Source organism: Chiloscyllium plagiosum, unplaced genomic scaffold, assembly GCF_037043375.1.
Source record: "Chiloscyllium plagiosum isolate Xiang-an unplaced genomic scaffold, Cpla_swu_hap1 HiC_scaffold_46, whole genome shotgun sequence".
Lineage (NCBI taxonomy): Eukaryota > Metazoa > Chordata > Chondrichthyes > Orectolobiformes > Hemiscylliidae > Chiloscyllium > Chiloscyllium plagiosum.
The window spans coordinates 3653557-3676030 of record NW_028270184.1 but is presented as its reverse complement, the minus strand read 5'-3'; the positions used below and the strand labels follow the sequence as shown (position 1 = coordinate 3676030).

The 22474-nt window shown below is 39.8% G+C and overlaps 2 protein-coding genes across 7 annotated transcripts in view; one reads left to right on the top strand and one right to left on the bottom strand.

The window, feature by feature from the left end:
- The window catches only part of LOC122543809 (uncharacterized), a 953710-nt gene that overhangs the window by 830950 nt on the left and 100286 nt on the right, over positions 1–22474 (bottom strand). The window lies entirely within an intron of this gene.
- Positions 1–22474, top strand: part of LOC122543808 (leucine-rich repeat transmembrane protein FLRT1-like) — a 183652-nt gene that overhangs the window by 146174 nt on the left and 15004 nt on the right. Inside the window, exon 1 of one of the 2 annotated variants that reach the window (XM_043682597.2) lies at positions 7448–7594. The exons of the other annotated variant lie outside the window; for it this stretch is intronic. The gene's annotated coding sequence lies outside the window, so the exon portion shown is untranslated. Of the gene's footprint in view, positions 1–7447; positions 7595–22474 lie in introns of those variants that run through there. 2 annotated transcript variants of the gene reach the window in all.

Below are 22474 nucleotides of genomic sequence, written 5' to 3'. Positions count from 1 at the left end.
CTCTGCTCCAGGCCCGCTGGCCGTCCCCGCTCTGCTCCAGGCCCGCTGGCCGTCCCCGCTCTGCTCCAGGCCCGCTGGCCGTCCCCGCTCTGCTCCAGGCCCGCTGGCCGTCCCCGCTCTGCTCCAGGCCCGCTGGCCGTCCCCGCTCTGCTCCAGGCCCGCTGGCCGTCCCCGCTCTGCTCCAGGCCTGCTGGCTGTCCCCGCTCTGCTCCAGGCCTGCTGGCTGTCCCCGCTCTGCTCCAGACCTGCAGGCCGTCCCCGTTCTGCTCTAAGCCTGCTGGCTGTCCCCGCTCTGCTCCAGGCCCGCTGGCCGTCCCCGCTCTGCTCCAGGCCCGCTGGCCGTCCCCGCTCTGCTCCAGGCCCGCTGGCCGTCCCCGCTCTGCTCCAGGCCTGCTGGCCGTCCCCGCTCTGCTCCAGGCCTGCTGGCTGTCCCCGCTCTGGTTCAGACCTGCAGGCCATCCCCGTTCTGCTCGAAGCCTGCTGGCTGTCCCCGCTCTGCTCCAGGTCTGCTGGCCGTCCCCGCTCTGCTCCAGGCCCGCTGGCTGTCCCCGCTCTGCTCCACGCCTGCTGGATTAGAGGTGCTGGAAAAGCACAGCAATTTAGGCAGCATCTAAGAAGCAGTAAAATCAACGTTTCGGGCAAAAGCCCCTGCTGGCTGACTTGCTCTGGACCAGGTTCGCTGGCCATCCCCACTTCACTCCAGGCCCGGCTCTGGTCCAGGCCCGCTGGCAGTCCCCGCTCTGCTCCAGGCCTGATGGCTGTCCCCGCTCTTCTGCAGGCCTGATGGCCATCCCCATTCTGCTCCTGGCCAACTGGCCACCCCTGCTCTGCTCCAGGCCTGCGGGCCATCCCCACTTCACTCCAGGTCCACTGGCCATTCCAGCTCTGCTCCAGGCTCACTGTCCGTCCCTACTATGCTCCAGGCGCGTTGGCCTCTTCACACTGTTTTGGGCTGCTGGCAGCCCCCCCATTCCGCTGACCATATTCCATGCTCCATTCCAGGTCACTGGCTGCTCCCACCCTGCTTTGGGCTACTAGCTGTCCCTGCTGGGTTCTGGGACACTGACCACCATCTCCACTCCATTCTGGGCCACTGACCACTGTCCCTGTTCCATTCCAGGCTGCTGACAACTATCCCACACCGTTCTGGAGTGCTGGCTGCCCCCACTCTGTTCCAGGCCACTGACTGCTGTCCCTGCTCTGGGCTGCTGGCTGCATCCATTTCAGGCCACTGTCCGTCCCTCCTCTGTTCCAGGCCTCTGGTTGCCCCTGCTCCATTCTGGACCATTGACTGCTCTCCCCATTCCACTTTAGGCTGCTGGCCACGCCCCGCTTCAGGCCGCTGGTTGTCCCCACACTGTTCTGGGTCACTGACCATTATCCCTGCTCCATTCCAGGCTGCTGACTGCAGTCCCCACTCCATTCCTAGCTGCTGGCGGAAGAGGAAAAAAAAAGAGAAAAAAAACACGAGATTTAAAAAAAGAAAAAGAAGGGAAAGGTTTGAGCAGACGAGCTCCAACTGCAGCATCCCATTTCACTGCCATCTTGGATTCCAGGCACATTAGCTATTGACAACAGCTATCAATACATCCTGTGATATCTGCACTTCGAGGAGAGCGCCTGTAACACCAAATATCACTGTAAGATTCTTACAGGCTCCTCTCTGAAAGTTCCTACATTCTGTCCTAGTTTAGAGATTTTCTGTTCCTAACGCATGGTGCTTTCGAACTGGCTACTGAGACAGTATTGATCACAGCCCAGATAAACATAGTTTCAAGAGAGAAGTGCTGACCCTATCTTCTAGATTTCTACCTCACAACAACCCAACTGGGAGTAAGACCCATTATTTGTCTGACTGCATTTACAATGACCGTTCTATCAACCTGAGTCACACTGTATCCTTTTAGAACAAAGAAAACAAAGATCAGTACAGCACAGGAACAGGCCCTTCAGCTCATCAAGCCTACACCGACACATGATGCCTTTTTAAAATTAAAAATCTTTCACATTCACACAGTCTTTATTTCTTTTATTCCCTGCCAATTCATGTATCAGTCAAGATGCCTCTTCAACATTGCTATTGTATCTGCTTCCACCATCTCCTCTGGCAGCGCATCCCAGGCACTTACCACCATCGGTGTAAAAAAAAACTGCCTCTCATATCTCCTTTAAACTTTCTCCCTTTTACCTTAAACCTATGTTTTCTAGGAATTGACATTTCTACCCTGGGGGAAAAAAAAATTCCATTCTATCTATCCTTCTCACACTTTTGTAAACAACATAGGTCACCCTTCAGCCTCTGATGTTCAAGTAAAAACAAACTTGAGTTTGTCCAACCTCTCCTCATAGCTAATACCCTCCAAACCAGCAAAATTCTGGCAAACCTTTTCTGTACCCTCTCCAAAGTTTCCACATCCTTCTGATAGTCTGGCGACCAGAACCGTACACAATATTCCAAATCCAGCCTAATTAAAGTTCTGTACAACTATAACATGACTTGCCAATTTTTAAACTCCATGCCCCCCAACCGATGAAGGCAAGCATGACACATACCTTCTTAGCATCTTACCCACTTGTGTTGATGCTTTCAGGGAACTGTGGACCTGTATCCCTCTATATGTTGATGCTCCTAAGAGTTCTGTCATTTACTGTATACTCCTCTCCCGTATTAAAGTCAAGAGGTGTACAGCATGAAAACAGGCCCTTCGGCCCAACTCGCCCATGCTGCCCATTTTTTACAATTAAATTAGTCCCATTTGCCAGTATTTGGTCCATATCTCTCAATACCTATCCCATCCATGAACCTGTCTAAATGATACTTAAATGACAAAATTGTACTCGCTTCCATCACTACCTCTGGCAGCCTGTTCCAGACACTCACCACCTTCTGTGTGAAAAAATTGCCCTTCTGGACACTTTTGTATCTCTCCCCTCTCACCTTAAACCTATCCCCTCTAATTTTGGACTCCCCTTTGGACTATGAGAAAAATTGTCTGCATTCTACATTATCTATGCTTCTCATGATTTTATATACCTCTATAAACTCACTCCTTTCTCCTACACTCCAGGGAAAAAAAGTCCCAGCATATCCAACCTCTCCTTATAACAAAAGCCTTCCTGTCCAGGTAGCATACCAGTGAGCTTTTTCTGCATTCTTTCTAGTTTAATAATATCCTTTCTATAGTAGGGCAACCAGAACTGCATCAGATTAAATTCCATCTGCCAATTCTCTACCCAAGTCTCCAGCCTAAATAGTCCATAATAAAATATCATACACTCTATTCAAAATAATCCTTTCTACTACAGTGCTCCAAATAGTCTCTTGCACATAACAGCATATCTCAAATAGGGCAAACATTTCAAACATTACCATGCAAATATCCTGGCGTCAATATCCCAAACCTTTAATACTTCAGTGAAAGTCAAGCATTAAAATTGGAAGAAAAAAGAATTGCACTAATATTGCATCTTACACAACATGAGCATTGTAGTTTAGAAAATATAATCATTAACCTAACGTAGGAAATGTGGCAGCCAATTTGCATACAGCACTATCCCAACAACTGGAGACTGAACACAATCTCATTACTGTAGAAGAGTCATTGGATTCAACACATTTGTTTTTCTCCCTCTGCAAACGCAGCCAGACCTGCTCACTTTCTCCAGCAGTTTCTGTTTTCATCTGCCTTGATTGAGGGATGAAGGTTGGCCAAGACACCAAGGTGAACTCTTCTTTGAAATAATGATTGTGAAATCTCTTACCTCCACCTGCAAGGGAAGATAGGGCCTCTGCTAATTATCCCTTATACAAAAACAGCAGTGATGCACTCCCTCAGTACAGCATAAAAGTGACAAAGTGTCAGCCAAGATTTTAGTTTTTTTTTTAAACTGTAAAGTAAGAATTCTATCACTGAATAGCAAGTGATACTACTTATAAGTATAGCCTTTTACTGATAGAAACAAGACAACTCAAATGAAAAATTACCAAATACTGAAGCCTTTTTTATTTCACAAACTTAACAAAGATCAAGTTCAAGGTCCGAAACTAATTTCCAAGTGAACAAAACAGACAGAAACCAATAAAGCTTTTCTTCATTCTTGTACAAACCCTGCAGCACCCCCTTAACCTACAACCACTACCTTCCACAACTCTTCAAGCAGTACTCTGTAACTCACTTCCAAGGTTTAATCATACTGAATGTGCCAAAAGTAATAAAAAGTGATATTTAAAAAATCAGGCTGCTATAACCAGACTGTAAAATGTAACAGGGATATTACAACTAAAGGTTTTTTACAAAGCTGTTTCCTGAAGGAATTCTGCAGTACCTTAGTTTCCATTTCTACAGAACCCTCTGTATTTTAAATGCTGGACAGATTTTATTGCATCAGAACAAAAGAAAGCCAATACATACATACATAGATTTACAGTTCAATGAAGCACCTGGCTTTGTTTCAGGTCAATATGTAAGTAAAGTTCATGTAGATCTAGGATCAGTGGTGCTGGAAGAGCACAGCAATTCAGGCAGCATCCGACGAGCAGCAAAATCGACGTTTCGGGCAAAAGCTACCTTCATGTAGATCTAGTCATGCAGAAACTTCAGGGTTAACTTGAGATGTTGGGGTTAGTCCTCAGCTCACCTGTGACCTCAGATTTTGAAGTGTTTACGTTTATCACGGGAAGCAGTGCTGCCTTCAAAGGTGCCAGAGCTGACCACCCTTTTACACAGAAGTGAACTACTCAGTAATTGTGGTGTTGTCTTGTTTACTTTGCAGCCAAAACTGCCAAAATCATAGCCACTGAGAATGCAGAACACCAGAGATCTTGCTCATGAGAAAAGTATGTAACAAAGATGATTTTCTATTCGGAGCCTAATAATATGGTGGGCTTGTAAGAGTGGCAATAATACACTGTACATCAGAAGTGGAAATATGAATACTGGTGTAACAGCAACCTTTATAAGGAGGGTTGGGTGCAATAAGTTAAACTTTTCATTTTGTGTTCTTCACAAGCTCTGTTCCACTGAGAAATAAGAGAAAATTCATCAGTTATGTTGGGTTCAGTTTTTACATGACTACTTCCTCTATTTCAAACAATTACTCCACTGTCAACATTAATGGACTTTTCCATAAAAGACAGTCAGTGGTGAACAGGAAACGCACTCGCTCTTAAATGTGTTCCCAGTGTGCAGTCTCATTTTCCCACAACCATTTGCAGATAAACCTGATTTTTCAATAAAGGAAAATTTCACCCTGACAGTAAATGCCATAGAGGGGAGAGAAAACAAAAAACATTATTCTGTATATATTACACTAAAAGTTGATTTGAAAAAAAAGTACTTTAATTTCTCAAGTGCTTTTCACAACCTAAGAATGCTCCAAATATTTTATGCTGAATTAGGTACTTGATCTGTACAAACTGGCAATGCAGGAAACACAGCATCCAATTTATTCATGGCAAATTCCTGTTACAAGCCAGATTTCTGTTTCAGTAATAGTAATTGAGGGATTAAAATTATTCATGACGCCAGGCTAACTCAGTGTGAGGCTAGAGTGAGCATCATTTTAAAGGTTTATCCAAAAACAGTGCATCACTTCCGCAGTACTAACCCTCCAGTATTGCATCACTTCCTTAGTACTAACAATCTGACAATGCAGCACTCCTTCAGTACTGACCCTCCAACAGCGCAGCACTCCTTCAGTACTCCAACAGTGCAACACCCTTTCAGTACTGACCCTCTAACAATGTGGCACTCCTTCATTACTGATCCTATGACAGTGCGGCATTCCCTCATTAGTGAACCTCCAACACTGCAGTACTCCTTTAGAAATGACCCTCTAAAACTGTAGTACTTCCTCATTAGTAACCCTCCAATAGTGTGGTGCTCCATCAGGACCAAGCCTCTGACAGTGCAGCAGTCCCTCTGTAATGTCCCTCCAACAGTGTAATGCTACCTTAGCAATGATTGTCTGACAGTGCAGCGCTCACTCAGCATTGACTCTTGACAATGCAACACTCACTCGGCTATTGCCTCTCCAACAGTTCTGTGCTCCTTCAGTAATGACCCTCTAATAGGTAGCATCATCTCAGTACTGACCATCTAACAATGCAGTATTTCTTTGGTACTAGTTATCCAATATGCAGTGTTCACTTGGTACTGACCCTCTGACAGTGAGGCAGTCTGATACTTCCAACATTGCAGGACTCACTCATGCAATAGTAGTGGATTGTCAGCCCATATTCTTGTGTTCAAATCTTGAAGGGGGACTTTTATGTATAACTTTCAGACTGAGAGGTAAGTGCACTTCTCAATGAGCCTAGGGCTTGTAAAGAGATGGTCACTAATGATAAAACCTATGGTACTACAGCTGCAGTATGGGCCCTGGAGTCATGCTACAGCATTTTCTGTGTACTCCCAGATCCCCAAAAGGTGAATCCAAAATAACAACCAGTCCAGCATTGTTTCCCAGCTATACCAGTTGGTAAAGGTGGAATGTTTGAATCACATAGATCAGGACAAAATCAACGGTCACTCATTTCATCTCGGCTGGAAAATCACCGATACATCAAAATCAGGGCCAAGAAGGAAAGGAAATCAGAGTCCCTGCTGCTCAGCTGTCTCCAATGACTCCCTCCCTGCTGAGTTGACATTACGAATGTAAGAGCTCAATCTATGCTGTCAAGACTCCCTGTTTAGGTTAACGCAAAAGGAATATAAAGAACCTTCATGCCCATACACTCATGTAAACTGAAGAAAAAAGAGAAATGAAAGCAAAAATAAGTATTTTTTCAAACCTACGGCAATAAAGCAAGTGAATAATCGAAAGGATGTGGCTAATTTTCTTTTACTGTTTGTAGGGAAATCTTGGTTGTTTTTTTAAAAAAGGACAAACAAGGCTACAGGAAGAACATCTGCCTTGTTAGAAAAAGGGCAACCGACAGAGCAGCTCTGTGTCATTTCAACTGCTAACGTGTCCACAAGAAGTATTACAAACAACAAGAAGTGCTGGATTCTCTAGTTATACAAGTGAACACCACTATTCAATGTGCGCACTGGGGACGGGGGGTGGGGGGTTCCTTAAGAGTTGTCACAGCTATGAATTGCAAGTCAAGTGATTGAACAGATAAAGGCTTGCGTTTTAACTCCACAGCTATGTAATATTACACCAGGACTCCCACCTACTTTATTCTGGAGATTGCACTTCCCAGTAGCAGAAATACAAACTGCAGCTTTTTCCTTGCTTCCTGCTGAAGAATCCAGTTTTGAAGCAATCTGCAAGAAACTGGTTTGGACTGAGACAAAAAAAAGACTTATCCAGCTTTTAAAAAAGACAAATATATCCAAGAAGCTGAAATCTTTTCAGGACCTTTTCTTGACTCGAAGTACGATCTCACTCAGAGCCTGGAATGTGTACATTGGAATGTGTGGGGGATTTGCCTGTGTAAGTGGGATAATGAGAAACTACTGATGTGTGCCTGAGACGAAACACTGAATAAACCAAAAGGAGGACCTTACCAGCAGAGAGCCGATGCATGCCACTACAGCTAATTCTGGGCAATTCAGAAACTCCATGAACTAAAAACACAGCAAAGGAGGTAAGATTCAAGACAGTCTCAATGTTCCCACTGGGATTTCAGTAAACTGCAAATGGGTGAGGGAATGCTACATTAAATTTCCAAATGAGATTCACTTAAAAGATGGACAGAACACTAAGTTATAGATTTCACCCTCCTGAACTTAGGTTACATTGAAGGAAGCAATCTGAGTTACATATGAGCCAGACTGAAACACTGGCATTACAAGTCTGTCATAATATTAGTTGCAAGAACAATTTGAGGTGATGAGCCAAAATAATCACAATATTAAGGTATAATTAATTTCTCCAAGGTGGCATATTGATAAGAACAATGCTAAATTAGTCCTTTGACAGGATATAAATTTTTCTTATTTCTGATCAGTTCACACTTTGAGATAGGTAACATTTTTAGACTTGCTTTTTCCAGTGGGTTTTAAGGTTGAAATTGGAAATAAAATAGTGTTGAGGGCTAGCATTCGTCAGAATAAAAATGAATAATAAGGTGCTTTTACACTGGTTCTTTGCTCTTGCTGTTTAACGACAGAGAGGCTTCTGTGCATCGCTCTCCACTGTGATTTGTCAGTCAGATGCGAGTTGCACTGGCCCCCACTATTAATGTGGAGGTGCAACTGTAATTAGATTGTCAAGGGACTGGTTCACCACGTTTATTATACAGCAACCAACAGATTTCATCAAAAAGCAATTTCGTAATCACACATTTTTAAGATGTTACAATCGTATTGTTTCTATTAAAATTGAAGCTAATGGTTCAGTACAGCTGATAGCTGTATTTGGCGAACATCTGCAATGAAAAAGTGATCTATTGAGTAATATTTAATCATTCCAAAATTATTGCTGAAGACACTTGAAATATGCTGCAATAAAATTTTTGCACAGTTAGTTCTGAATCATATCTTTAAACAAGTAAATATTCAATAGTCCTTCTTTTCAACATAAATAAAATGTTTCAATTTTTCATTTTAAACAAAATAACGTTGTCTTTCCAAATACAATGCTGTCAAACTAGGAAAATCTCTTCATATTTTTCAGAAGTGTGTGATTTTTCTGAGTTTTCAGTTTTGCTGAAACAGAACAGATTCTGAGGTAAAGACAGGTATGGGAGTTCCTGCATCAAGTTTACATGCTCTGGATGCTGCAAGCTTGAAAGTGAAGCCATCGAATCACTTGTGCAGCACAGTTAAGGTTTAGAATGGCCAATATTTTGTGCAGTAGAACGGTGATATAAAGGCTAATTGTAAATATAACCCTCCCTTGCTTGATTAGTGATCTCAAAAAAAGCTAAGAAATGTAATCGGGTGGGGCAGTATACTGGAGCTCCAGTGTGCTATGTAAATAGAACACTTGAAGCTTTTCAGAACAATATACTGGGTTACACTCTTTACCTTATTCATAATATCTTTACCCTGAGGCAAAAAAAGGTTCCAAATCATAATTGCACTTTCTAAACAGTAAATGGCTCTGATATTTTTGCTGTACTTCAGCACTGTCAAAAATTCTCAAGTTAATTAAAAATGTATTGATTTTACACTATTATCTCAAAGCACAGAAATTGGAGGGTTTTCGATAGGGGAGCGAGTTCAAGATTGAACTTTTTTTAAACAAATAATTAATTTATTTAAGTAATTTTTTAAAAAATAGTTACCAAATAAATGAAAACAGAAGACATCCTGGAGCACACATTTTATATAAAGTTACAGCAATGTCATTGCACAGGATCCTAAAATCAGCATGAAACTTGCTGGAACTTTTAATAAAATGTTCCACAGAATTCTAGAACCCAGATTTGTAAAGATACCTCTTACAAGTGAACTCCCAATCTCAAAGTCATTTTTGTAGAAAGTTACAAGTTGTCTCGGGGAAGGGAGGAAAGATCAGAGGGAAAATCATCCCAGAATTGTCCAGTTATACTTCCCAACAACTGGTTCAAAGATATTTTAGCAGAAGCCTGGGAAGAGATCAGCCGTTAAGCTGCTCAACCTAGGAAAAGTTGGTTTAAGGAAACTAAGTGAATTAAGAGTGTGAAATGGAATGACAAATGAAAGAATAATTTTCTGTCAAAAAAAGGGTTAAAGTGAAATTCTGCTAATTAGTATCAAAGATGATTTTACATCTGAAGTATTGCGTGAAATCATTTTAAATGCTGTAATTTTATTTGTGTGATTAGATACGCAATACTCCATTATCCAGTCTAAACTATTTCAAAAATTTTTAAACATTTGCGATAGTTTTAAATCTTCGCTATAGTTAATGTTCTTTGAAGCTTTTACTGATTGACATTTTGGGAGCCAAAGAAAGGTCTTACTGCATTTTCCATCATAATATTTAATTGACTGTGGCACCAAAATCCCTTTTCTACTTTAAGACCCGAAGGGTGAAACATTAGCTGGGTGTTCAAACTAAATGTCACATTCTCCTGATAAAGGTTACACAGATCTGAATTTTGTCAGTAAGGTTTTTTTCAGGCAATAATTTTGGCATTATTTAGGGTTCTGGCTGTCTTTGGCCTGCCTGTATAATTTTCAATATAATAGTCTATCTAATCGGAATACACTATGTTTTTTGATGGGATTCCATCAAGCCATTGCAAATGAAGTTCAATACTTCAAAACCAGTAGATTATGGCTGGAATTTTGAACAACAACCACTTTTATTTAAATACCTTTAATGTAATGAAACTTCCCAAGATGCTTTACAGGAACATTTTAAAATTAAGTTTGACTCAGAGCCAGATAGGGAGATATTAGAATCAATGATCAAACATTTGGTCATAGAGGTGGGTTTTCAGGATCACCTTAAAGAAGGAAGGTGAGGTACATGGCCACTAATAGCAGAACAATTAATTGGGAAAGCATAAGAGGTCAGTAGTAGAGGAGCACAGACATCTCAGAGTTGTAGGTTGTAGATTATAGAGGTATGGGTGAAACCATAAAGGCATTTGAAAATAGAGATGAGAATCTTAAAATAAAGATATTGCTTGACTGGGAGCCAGAGAAAGTTAGCAAGCAAAGTGATGGCAGGGATGTGGCGCTTGATGAGAATTAACAGTCAGCAAATTTTTGAATGACCTCAAGTTTAAAGAGGTTATATGTGAGAGACCAGGCAGGAATGAGTTGGGATAGTCAAGTCAAAAGGTAACAAAGGCTGGGTAAGGATTTTAGCAGGGGTTGACCTCATTCAGGGGTAAAGTCAGGGCAATGTTAGAGAGAGGGAAATGAACAGTATTAATGATAGCAGAGACATGAGGTTGAAGGTACATCTTGAAATCAATTATGACACTAAGATTGCAAACAGACTAATTTGAACTCAGACTGTTGGCAGGGCAAAGGATTGAGTTGGTAACTAAGGAACAGAATTTGAATGCTGGAATATAAAACAATGAGAAAATTTCTGCTCACTCAGTGTTGAATGTTGGAGAAGCATCAAGTTAAACAAATTCTTAGTTAAATTTATCAGGATAAAACACAGAGGTGGCCTAGTGGCATTATCGCTGGACTGTTAATCTAGAAACCCAGGTAATGATCTGGGGGCCTAGGTTCAAATCCCACCATGGCAGGTGGTGGAATTTGAATCAATAAAAATCTGGAATTAAGAGGCTAATAATGATAATGAATCCATTGTTGTTAAAAGCTCATCTCGTTCAGTAATATCCTTTAGGGAGGGAAAATTACCTGGTCTGGCCTACATGTGACTCCAGTTCCACAGTAATTTGGTTAAACTCAGTGGTTGGCACTGCTGCCTCACAGCACCAGGGACACAGTCAGCGTTAGTCAGCTGGTCATTCAGTTGGAGTTCAACAGCCACCTTAATCTTCAAAATAATTAGAAAACTACAAACTGTTTAAACCTCTGACAGTTTTTTTGCCTTCCAATAAAATTTCCCAAAACCTACTAACCCAATAGCATACTGCTGTAAAATTGTCCAACACGTTCATCTGATATTCCTCCCTTTTCTAATTTAGCAAAAATGTCATTATTAGGCCAAAGCCTGCACTGAAATAATGAGGAGAATGATTTCAACAAGACATAAAGCATTTATGCATTGACATAATTTCAGTACCACTAGAGTTAATGATCAAATTACACATGAGTAAAATCTGCTTTTTATTAATGTAAACATAGAGAATGCAAAGGAAGATTCAAGAAGTCTAAGAAATGTCACACAGTTTGTACTATTTCAGTTCTTATGGTTTGGGGGAGGAGGAACGTTTTATTTTACAATATTTAACTTAGCCACAAACTGTGTTATTTATGTGACAGAAAATGCACCATTAAATTATAAAAGAAACCCCATTCACAGAGTACCAGTATGACTAAGTGAGAACATATGCACTTTTGTTTGACTAAGTTAGCAGGCAGCCAGTCTAGCAGTGCCTACCACAACAAAAACCTGATACTCTGAAACAACTGTAATAACAACTTACAATGGCAGGGGTCCAGATCTGATGAGAGTCAATCATGTAGCCCTCTCAGCACTTGCATATTATTGTTTGTCGGGATTCTCTCTCTTCCTACGCCCGCACCACCCACACCAACAGCCACCACTCCCAACCTTTCCAATGCACATCCCTAACATTAGAAGTTACAAACAAAAAGCAGTGACACGGAGAACAGATAAATTTTGCGGCGTGGGCCTGTTCCCAAATGTATCTCAGGAAATATAGGTTGAAAATTATTCATCTTGATGCATGTTTGCAAGGATTGAAGATGAGAAACAGCATATGCTTTTTGTTTTAAGTAGCACCGTATCGTCGAACACATGAGGGAAAAAGAAGTTCTTCGGAAGAAGTGTCAAAAACCCTCACAGTGAAATAAGGTTAGCTGGCACTTTAGTCTCAAGAACAGACCATTCAGTATTATATCAGACAACAGTGATATAGTTCTGGATGAAAGGAGTTTCGGGAAGATCGGGTTTTTGTTCATATATTTATTAAGAAAACGAAAAGCCCAAAACTCCAGTTTTCTCAAAAATCGCTTCCCCATATGAAATGAAGAAAGCTCGGGTCTAGTCTGTGAATATTGGCTGTCGAAACAATCTTACTGGAGAAAAAACAAGGTTGGGCACAGAAGTTACAATGAAAAGCAAGAAATAATTCTCAGAGGATTTTTCTTACATTGGAACCAATCTGTCTTGAAGAGGAATATACGTTTCCTAACTATCAGTACTGAGAGTTTGATATTTGCAGATTAAACAAATTACAAACAGAACTCAATGAATCACAAGTTATAGGACACAAGGATTATATAGATCATCTAAACAGAATTATATTAATTTATAAATGCACCTATGGGTAAACAACCAGCTTAGCATAACTTTTCATGTTGTTGACAGGAACACCAGCAGACGTATATTGTAATGACATAATATGTCCAGAATAATATATACACAAAACAAAATGTATGAAATAAAATACCATAACTCATGCTGACACTCCAAAGTAGCATTGAGGGATGTTGCACAGTCAGGGATATTATTCTTACAGTCTGCCTTTTCTAGCACGTTAAACACCCTGAAGATGATCAGGGAGTATCCCCTTTCCCTTTGTTCTAACCCACAGTTTTATTTCAATCAACAACACAAAAAGCAGAGGATCCTTCCATTTTGGGGACCCTGCACATTTAGAATGCCATTATATTCACCTACAGTGAGAAAAACAGTATTGGCACCCACAAAAAGAGGGTATTTGCATGTGAAGCTTGGGATGGTTCGCAGATTTGTGGCAAATCTATATACATAAATACAAGGTCTTCCTTTATTTGTTATCTTATATTTATGATGGCAGATCTCCAAGGGCGTCACTCATCAATCTAAATCAAAGAGAAAATTTAGCAAATGCAAAACACGTACAGTCCCTCACCTACTGAAGCTAGAAATATACACGTTTATATGTCTTGTACCTTAATACTTGTCAAAGCATTTCACAAATTAATTACTATTTAAATGTTAATTTTAGCCATGTTGTCGTGGCACAGCAAGAAAGATCTAAAATGTGGTTGGTCCTTGCAATATGACAACTCTGAGGGTGGGGCTTGTAACACCTATTTGATTCCCATTATTTGATAGAAGTACTTGTTCTCCATAGTGTCAGCTGCAACTCAGTAGGTAGAACTATCACCTGAATCAGTAGGCCATGGCTTCAAGTCTGGAGGGCACATAATTGAAACTCATACATCATTGCAATACTGAAGGAGTTCTGCACAATTGGATGTGCTGTCTTTCAGGCGAGGCATTAAAACAAGGCACCTTCTGCTTTTCCAGGTGGAAATAAAATCTTCCCACGGCTACTGTTTAAAAATGAATAGGGGAGATATAGCTTATCCTTCAACCAAATCAAAATCAAAATATGATCATTATTCTATTGCTGCTCATGGGGTCTTGCTCTGTAAAAAGTGGTTGCCACATTTCCTACATAACAGTGGTGATGACATTTCAAACATAACTCATTGGCTGTAAAGCACTCTGCAACTTACTCAAGTCATGAAGGTTACTAAAAGACATGAGGTCTACAGCACAGAAAAAGGCTCTTCAGCCCATTTAGCCTGCTCCGGTCAGAAACAAGCACATAACGATTCTAATCTCATTTTCTTGCAGCTGACCCACAGCCTTGTACGCCTTGCCATCACAAGTGTGTATCTAAATACTTCTTAAATGTTATGAGGGTTTCTGTCCCTACTACCTTTGGATGAAATGATTTTTCCTTACATCTCCTCTTCGTCATTGATCACTCCACCAAATTTCTTTCCAGCCACCCTATCCATGCCCCTCATAATTTTATATATCTCAATAATGCCCCCTCCTTCAGCTACTTGTGCTTTAAGGAAAATAACCTTAGTGTAAACAATTTCCCTTTATAACTAAAACTCTCCACCACGGGCAACTCTCCACCACGGGTAAATCTCTTCTGCACCCTCTCCAGTGCAAATACATCTCTCCTACAATGTAGGTTCTAGAAATGCACACAATACTCTACCTGGTACCTAAACAATGTTTTATACAGCTCCAGCATCACCACCCTGCTTTTAAACTCTACATCTCATCTAATAAAGGCAAGTATTTGATATGCCTTCTTAATTACTTTGTCTACCCACTGTGTCACTACCTTAAGGGACCAGTGACATACACTCCAAGGTCCTTCTGAACCTCGGTGCTTCCCAGGATCCTCCTGTTTGTCTTGTATTCTCTTGCCTTGCTTGTCCTGTCCAAGTCTTTAATTTTTTTGCAAACATATGTACTCGTTTGTTTAAATCATCTTATTTATGAAGACTTGGATGTAAAGATGACTTTGATGCAGAAAAAACAATTAAAACTTTAAATACAAATGAAATTGGTTGAATGGAGATTAAAAGTAATTGAGTTTCCTAACATGACTGTCAGAACTGTCAGCATCTGGTCACATGATAATAAATGATTATAAATTATATCAGGAAAACTTACTTTAACATCATTGAGAAGCTAGATGTGCTTAACAAATACTATTCAACACAATTGATAAATCAAACACCTTAACTGAAACAGAGACAAAAGTAACACAGTAAATCACATTACAAGCTGAATTTTACTGGAAGTAGACTAAGAATCCATTTTGGTGAAGTTCATGGAGAGTTTCTCTCTACGAGGCCTAGAAAGATTCCTCACACTATTCTCCCTAACTCACTGCGGTAGCTATGCACCACACCTCAATGGTACTCCAATTATCATATCATCCTATTTGCCACAACCAGATTGGATGTTTTCTATGGTGTATCTATAAAAATTAGTAAGAGTCCTGTGGTCATGCCAAATTTCCTTAGCCTCCTGAGGAAGCAGAGACGTTGTTGTGCTTTCTTGACTGTCGCATTGACATGGATGGACCATGGATGATTGCTCGTATCATAACTCCCAGGAACTTGACGCTCTCAACCATCTCCACCTCAGAATTATTGATACAGACTGGGTCGTGCCCTCCACTCTGCTTCTTGATATCAATGGCCAGCTCCTTCGTTTTGCTGACGTTGATGGAGAGATTATTGTCTTTGCACCATGCTGCTAAACACTTAATTTCATGTATTGTCTTGTTGCTATTTGAGATTCAACCTACAGTGGTGGTGTTGTCAGCAAACGTATAAATGGAGTTGGGGTGGAATTTGGCAACACAGTTGTGAGCGGATAATGAGTATAGTAGGGGGCTTAGTACACAGCCTTGCAGCACACCGGTGTTGAGGATTATCGTGGAGGAGATGTTATCACTTATTCTTACTGATTGTGGTCTATGGGTTAGGAAGTCAAGGACCCAGTTACAGAGGGGGGAGCCAAGAACTAAGTCTTAGAATTTAAAGATAAATTTATTTGGAATTATGGTGTTGAAGGTAAAACTGTAGTCAGTAAGTAAGAGCTTGACATAGATATCCTTGTTATCCAGATGTTCTATGGATGTGTGTAAGGTCAGGGAGATGGTGTCTGCTGTGGGCCTGTTGCAGTAGGTGAATTGCAAAGGATCAAGGCAATTTCGTAGGCTAGAGTCCACATGAGCCATAACACGAGAGATAACAGTTGGCCTCTAATTGAACATTTGATTTAAGCTGAACCTGAGTAAAATCTGTTTAAAACAAATAATCCTCTCTAAAGCATTAACTAACAAACATCTCTATACAGCAGTACTCAGGAGCGAAAATTGAGTTACAAACAAAAAAATAAGGGCACACAACCTGCACTGTAAAGAGAAATTGAAATGAAAGGGTGAAATGAAAAACTGGAAATAGGCTGATTCTTGACACATGAACAAAACCTGGGAGCCCAGAGCAACGTGAAAAGCAAATCAAAATATATTTTAAAATCGTTTACTAAATTTAGAGGGAAAAAGTGCTGTTTTCAACAAGAAGCCTGCCAGAACCAACTTGGTATTTAAGAGCCAGCTGCTGAGCTGAGAGACTTGAGAACACTGAGCTGCCAATTAGAAATGCTGGCCACCTCTGATTCCCATCAAGTAAATGTAGGAATCAGTCACAGACTTCTTAATGGGCCAATCCAAACATCAGTGAGCACTTAATTAGAACAAGGTCGGGATCAAGAACAATACAATCACCCACAAAAATTGGGATGTGGTTAGATCCTGAACATGCATGTGATTTTGCGAAAGGAACTTCAAAAGGTTTTCAATAAGAGAAAGGAGGAAAGATTGAACAGACACATATTTGAGTGGTGGTGGTGAAGTGATCCTTGATTTCAGATTTGGTTTTTATCTCACAATTTCCAATTTTCTGACTGTGAGAGTACTTTGTGGAAACCCTCCACACAACCTACAAGAATGCCTCCAATCTTAATGTGTTTGACATTCAATACACCTTTTTGCTCCCTTGCCTATATTTCCATTCTAGGTCTAACTGCAATGTTCAGTAAAGCCCAGCACAAGCTGGAAGAACAGCACTTAATTTTCCATTTAGACAGTTAACAGCTTCAGTATTCTATATTGAATTTAACAATTTCAAACCACGAGAACTGAGCTCCATTTTGATTATCTTCACTCCCTTCTTCACCCATACCCAGTGTCTTGTTTGCATGGATGTAGTGACAGATTTGCTGTCACTACATCTGACCTATTTTCTGTTATTAACACCTATTCTTCATCCATATCTCTTTCCTGCTTCCATTAGCACTGTTATTGCCTTTTGCTCTGGGGCATTTTTATCATCTGTTCCATGTCCTCCTCCTTCCCACTTTTTCTTCAACGTAATTCCTAATAACTTCCAATCCCTTTAGTTCCCAAGAAGAGTCATATTGGACTCAAAATGTTAACTTGTCGTCTTTACACCATGCTGCTCAGCATTCAATCTCTTTCTTGAATTGTCTTGTTGTTATTTAAGATTTAATTTACGATGGTAGCGTTGTCAGCAAACTTGTAAATAGAGTTGGGGTGGAATTTAGCAACACAGTCATGAATGTATAAGGTGTATATTGGGGGCTAAGTACGCAACCTTGCAGCAAACCAGTGTTGAGGATTATCGTGGAGGAGGTGCTATCACCTATTCTTACTGATTGTGGTCTATGGGTCAGGAAGTCAACGATCCAGTTACACAGCCTTGCAGCACACTGGTGTTGAGGATTATCGTGGAGGTGGTGCTATCAGACTACTGAGTTTCTTTGGAATTTTCTTTCTATTTCAGATCTCTAGCATCTGCAGTACTTTTTCTTTATCAATTTTTCTATCATGGTCCTTGATCAGATTATAACACAAAGATATAACCCGAAGATATACAATAAATCATAACTCACCCCTCTCTCCTGTGATGGTAAGCTGGAGTGCTCTTGAGCTAAACAAAGTTGTTTTTATTTAAAAGTGTCAGGTGCCTGCTACTATTGTTATATCTGCTAGAAACTAAATACATGCAATTTTCAGATAAAGTCTTTCAGAGCTGAAGAGGCTATCAGTGATCTAGGCTCTAACCTGAAGAACAGGACTAAGGTAAAGTACTGAGAAGCTGCTGGTTCCAGTGAAAACATATCCAAGAATACTTAACACTTTCTGGAGTAAAGGGGAAATATTACTCAAGGGAAGAAATACAATATCTCCATTGAGACCACTGGTGTGATTCAACCACCAAAATGGGAAGCAAGTTAATTAACCACATAAGTATAAAGCTTTCAAAACTGCAAATGGGTTTTGCATAATAGCATGTAATAATATAATTGCTAAACTTGGAGGATTTTTGTTTCTGTATAATTTTTCAAAATTTTATTATGGCAAAACTGAAAAAATAATCAGATGATATCACTAGGACAGCTGCTGGCCAGTAAAAATGGAAACATAAAACACCATGCCAGTTACGATTTGAAGCAAGGCTCTTACTCAGTCAGTGATTTGCAAAAATGTCACCATAACAAGAACATTTGATAGGATGATCAAAGAGAGCATGTGTGACAGTCTCGAGGCATAAATTCAACAATAACAACTTTGTATAAAGTAATAAAACATCCCAAGGCACTCCACTGGCCTGTTATTAAATTAAGTAACATTGAGTCACAGGTGGCTAAAGGCTTAGTCAATAGAAATAATCTTTAGGGACCATCTTAAGGGAAGAAAGAGAGGTAGAATGGAATATAGGTTTGGGAGGGAAATTACAGAACTTGGGGCCCATTATAGCTGAAGGCATGGCCGCTAATGGTAGAGCAGTGGAAATCAGGGGATACTCAAGAAGCTCAAATAGGAGGAACACAGACATCTTGGAGGGCTAAGATGGCAGATAAAAAATACTTATTCAAAGTTTCTGGCATTTTCTTGTTGCCTGTTATTATTTCCAATCTCACTCTCCAAGTGGCATTCTCATCATTGTCTGGGTAAAGACGTTCCTCATGAATTCCCTAAAAAACACTAACTGAAGACTTGAGGAGCCAAGTTGCCTGCTTCTGCTTCTAAGTCATTTGTTTGTATGTTTCTGACCTGCTTAGTCTAAATTTGTCCAAGAAGTAAGTTCTTAAATCCTCACAACCTTAAAAGTACTTTAACTGGCTTTGATAGCTAGGTATATTTTAAAACTGGTCCAAGACAAAGAGCAAAAATGTTTTCTTTAATACCTGATTTGATTCCTGGAACTACACTATTCATACACATGATATTTTTCACATTTTGAGAAAGTCTCTGAGTATCAGCATATCAGTGGCTCATTACGCGCATCAAGCAAATAAAGAACAATTAAATAATGCTGCAAGATTTTATACAAAACTAGTTTCCTTAATGAAAACAAGTATGTTTGTAATATCTTATGTTAATTCTAACAGACCCAGTTAGAATTCCTTTTTATAACCGTCTCCAACATGAAGCTAAATCATTCAAACAAGTTCTAAACCAAAAACAGAAGTTGCTGGAAAAGCTCAGCATGCATGGCAGCATTTGTGAAGAGAAATCAGAGTTAACATTTTGAGTCCGGTGACCCTTCCTCAGAACTGGCATTTCCTTGCTACCAATTATCATTCAGTCTCACTCTCCAAGTGACATTCTCATCATTCTGGCAAGTTCTGAACCAATTCTGTGATACAAATAGTCCTGTATTTGATTAACTAAGTGATGACAATATTTTCAAGTAATTGATTGATGCATTTAGAAGGAACTGTTTTATCTACAGAACTAAACCAATCACACAACAGCTTATATTTAGGTTACATAGCATGATGGTTCTCTAAAGACTATGGCCTTGGAAACAGCTGACAGAAATCTTCGCAACATTAAACTTGAGAATAGTGAATAAAAGTGATTTTGATCAGAAAAACTTATACTTGCACAGCAAAATTTACAGCATCTGCACCTAAAATTCAATATATGCCAAGGTAACCCCCAAATCCGATGTTTATTTCCCTCCATGTTTAAGTCCTCCCTCAGTTATGGCATCATTCTCAATCTAACAAGAGATTCATTATCAGCAATCTTGTACTGAAATTGTTTATTGGACCTATTCGTGTGGAGGAATTCTGGGTGCCCATGCTCTTCAATTTTCCTCCTGTTCTCTGGAACAATATCTTGTTGCCTCTTCTCCTTCAGTACAGACAATCTGGCTCAAGGTCAGGAACTCGTTGTCTGAGTAAATCACTAGGGGAAATACCTCATAATTCTGCCATTCCACAGCACAACTTCAATTGCTGCATCACTCAGTAATTTCAGTTACATTAGCAATGGGATGGTAAAATACGATTGATCTCAGAGAAAATAGAAGGATTTGGTGTTATCATGAAAAGAAAAAAAAATTACAGTAGGTAATTATCCCTTCTTTGGGTTTGCAAGTTGTTACATGACAAAGATTTAATGCATTGAGTTTCAGTAAGATAAGGAATCCAAAACAGACCGTATCATTTCACAAGGCACATGGCTGTAATATAACTCTCTTGTCACCTTCATCTCCTTAAAACACCTGTTTGTCTTCTATTAGTGCAAGCATTGAGGTTTTATTATGTTCTTACAACTATTCACATCTATTTTAAATGTACTGCATCTCTAGGAGGAATTAACTTCAGAAACTGAGCATACTAACTTGGATTGTCAGTGCCATAACAGATTCCAAACAGCCCTTAAACCATATAAGAACATGTTTAGAATTTTAACAAACAGAAAAAGGCTTGCATTGCTTGAGAACTTTTAGCTTTTTTCTTTATTTTTGTACTTAAGATTTGTAACACGTACTTTGTACCTCAGGTGGCGCCATGTATGGCAACATTGTACATTTTTCATTGTACTTCTGTATTTTTGTACTTGAGTACATGTGACAATAAAACCTAATTCTAATTCTAAGATGAACCAAACACACACAAGCCTGTCCTCGCTAACCCCCAAGTATGGATTTGTTATTGATGATGTGGCCCTTGCTTTCACCTGCAGAACTACTGTCATTCCCTGAGGGTGCTGGAATCTATGCAAACTGAAATTGCTTAAGTATGATAAACAATACAAAGAATGGGGGCCTTTCCATAGAGTTGTGATGGAACTGGAGTAGCTCCAAAACGTCGTCTCCACTGTGCAGTATAATCAAGAAGGTTGTGTTGTGATCTGGGCAAAAACTGAACAAAGCGAGCAACACTGAGCATCTGCCTGTAGTGTAACTGCAAGATAGTTCTGGCTCCAAACTGCGTGTCTTGAAATACATTGTGCAGTGCAGCATCTAATGTATTTTTCTGAGATATATTTTGAGGAAAAATTACATGATAAATATTTAAACTTTCTTTTTGAAATATTAAAGACATAACAGAAAAAGAGAAAATAATTTGGTAGGTGCAAGCTACAAGCCTGTGATCAAATTGTTTTCAATGCCACAATAAACAATACAAATGAACTCCAAATAGCATCTAAATCCCCACACAAAGTAGGGAGCAATCTTTCCAATCCTTGGTCAATTAAATTTTCCAACTGAAATTGCAGTGTGATTTGTTTATACGTTAAGCTCATCAGAGCTGTAACCCAGAAAGGATTACCGCATGGCGGCTATTCCAAATACTGCCAAATTTAATAGATACCAGGACAGAAATCTGAGGTGAATTTTTCACTTAGATTCTTTCTTCTACATCCCCTAAACAGTTCCCAGTCAAGAAAGGTATGTGGAGGACCTATTCTCAAAACATTTAGACATTAAAACAGGGGATATACTTCAAAACGTGGGGGGAAACATAAATACCTCATCTCCTGTTCCTTCGGACTTGAAGTTCTCTGTGCAAACCTAATGCTAAGGGATACAAGTATTAGAATATGTATGATGAATAAAAATTCAATTTGAGTTAAAGTATGAACATATTTACCCAGCGAATCAACCTTGTGGACATTGCTTTGATGTAGGGTGTAAGTTCCATTTTAATCTTTTAAAGTAATGCTACACAAGATGGTATAGATTTTTTTTAAAAATCAGTTTCCCAGTTCCAAATGGGTGCATTAAAATTGCTTTTTAATCTTATAATTTCTTTGCACTTTCCTTGTAGCAAAACAACAACAAAAGCAGCATCAAGAAGCAACTTTTAAATAATTTCCAACTTGTGGCACTTCCTTATTTCATATCCTTTAACAACAGAACATAATTCCCTGTATATAAATATTTGTAACAGCATGGAAAACCAAATGCCAATAGGATAATCACAGCCTTTCTGATTTTACCAGAGAATGATAGATACTGTAGCACTTAAGCAAGTGAGCAAAATGGGTGATGAAAACATAATGCATGAAAAGGTTCTGATGTTTCTACACATGATTGCTCCCATTTTCCTGTGCAGATTATCATGTAATAATTGGCCAGCTGGTTGTTAAACAATACTTGCTAAATTTAGCAATCTGAATGTAGGTTTGCTTGCTGAGCAGGAAGGTTCATTTCCAGACGTTTCGTCACCCTACTAGCTAACATCTTCAGTGGGCCTCGAAAATGTCTGGAAGTGAACCTTC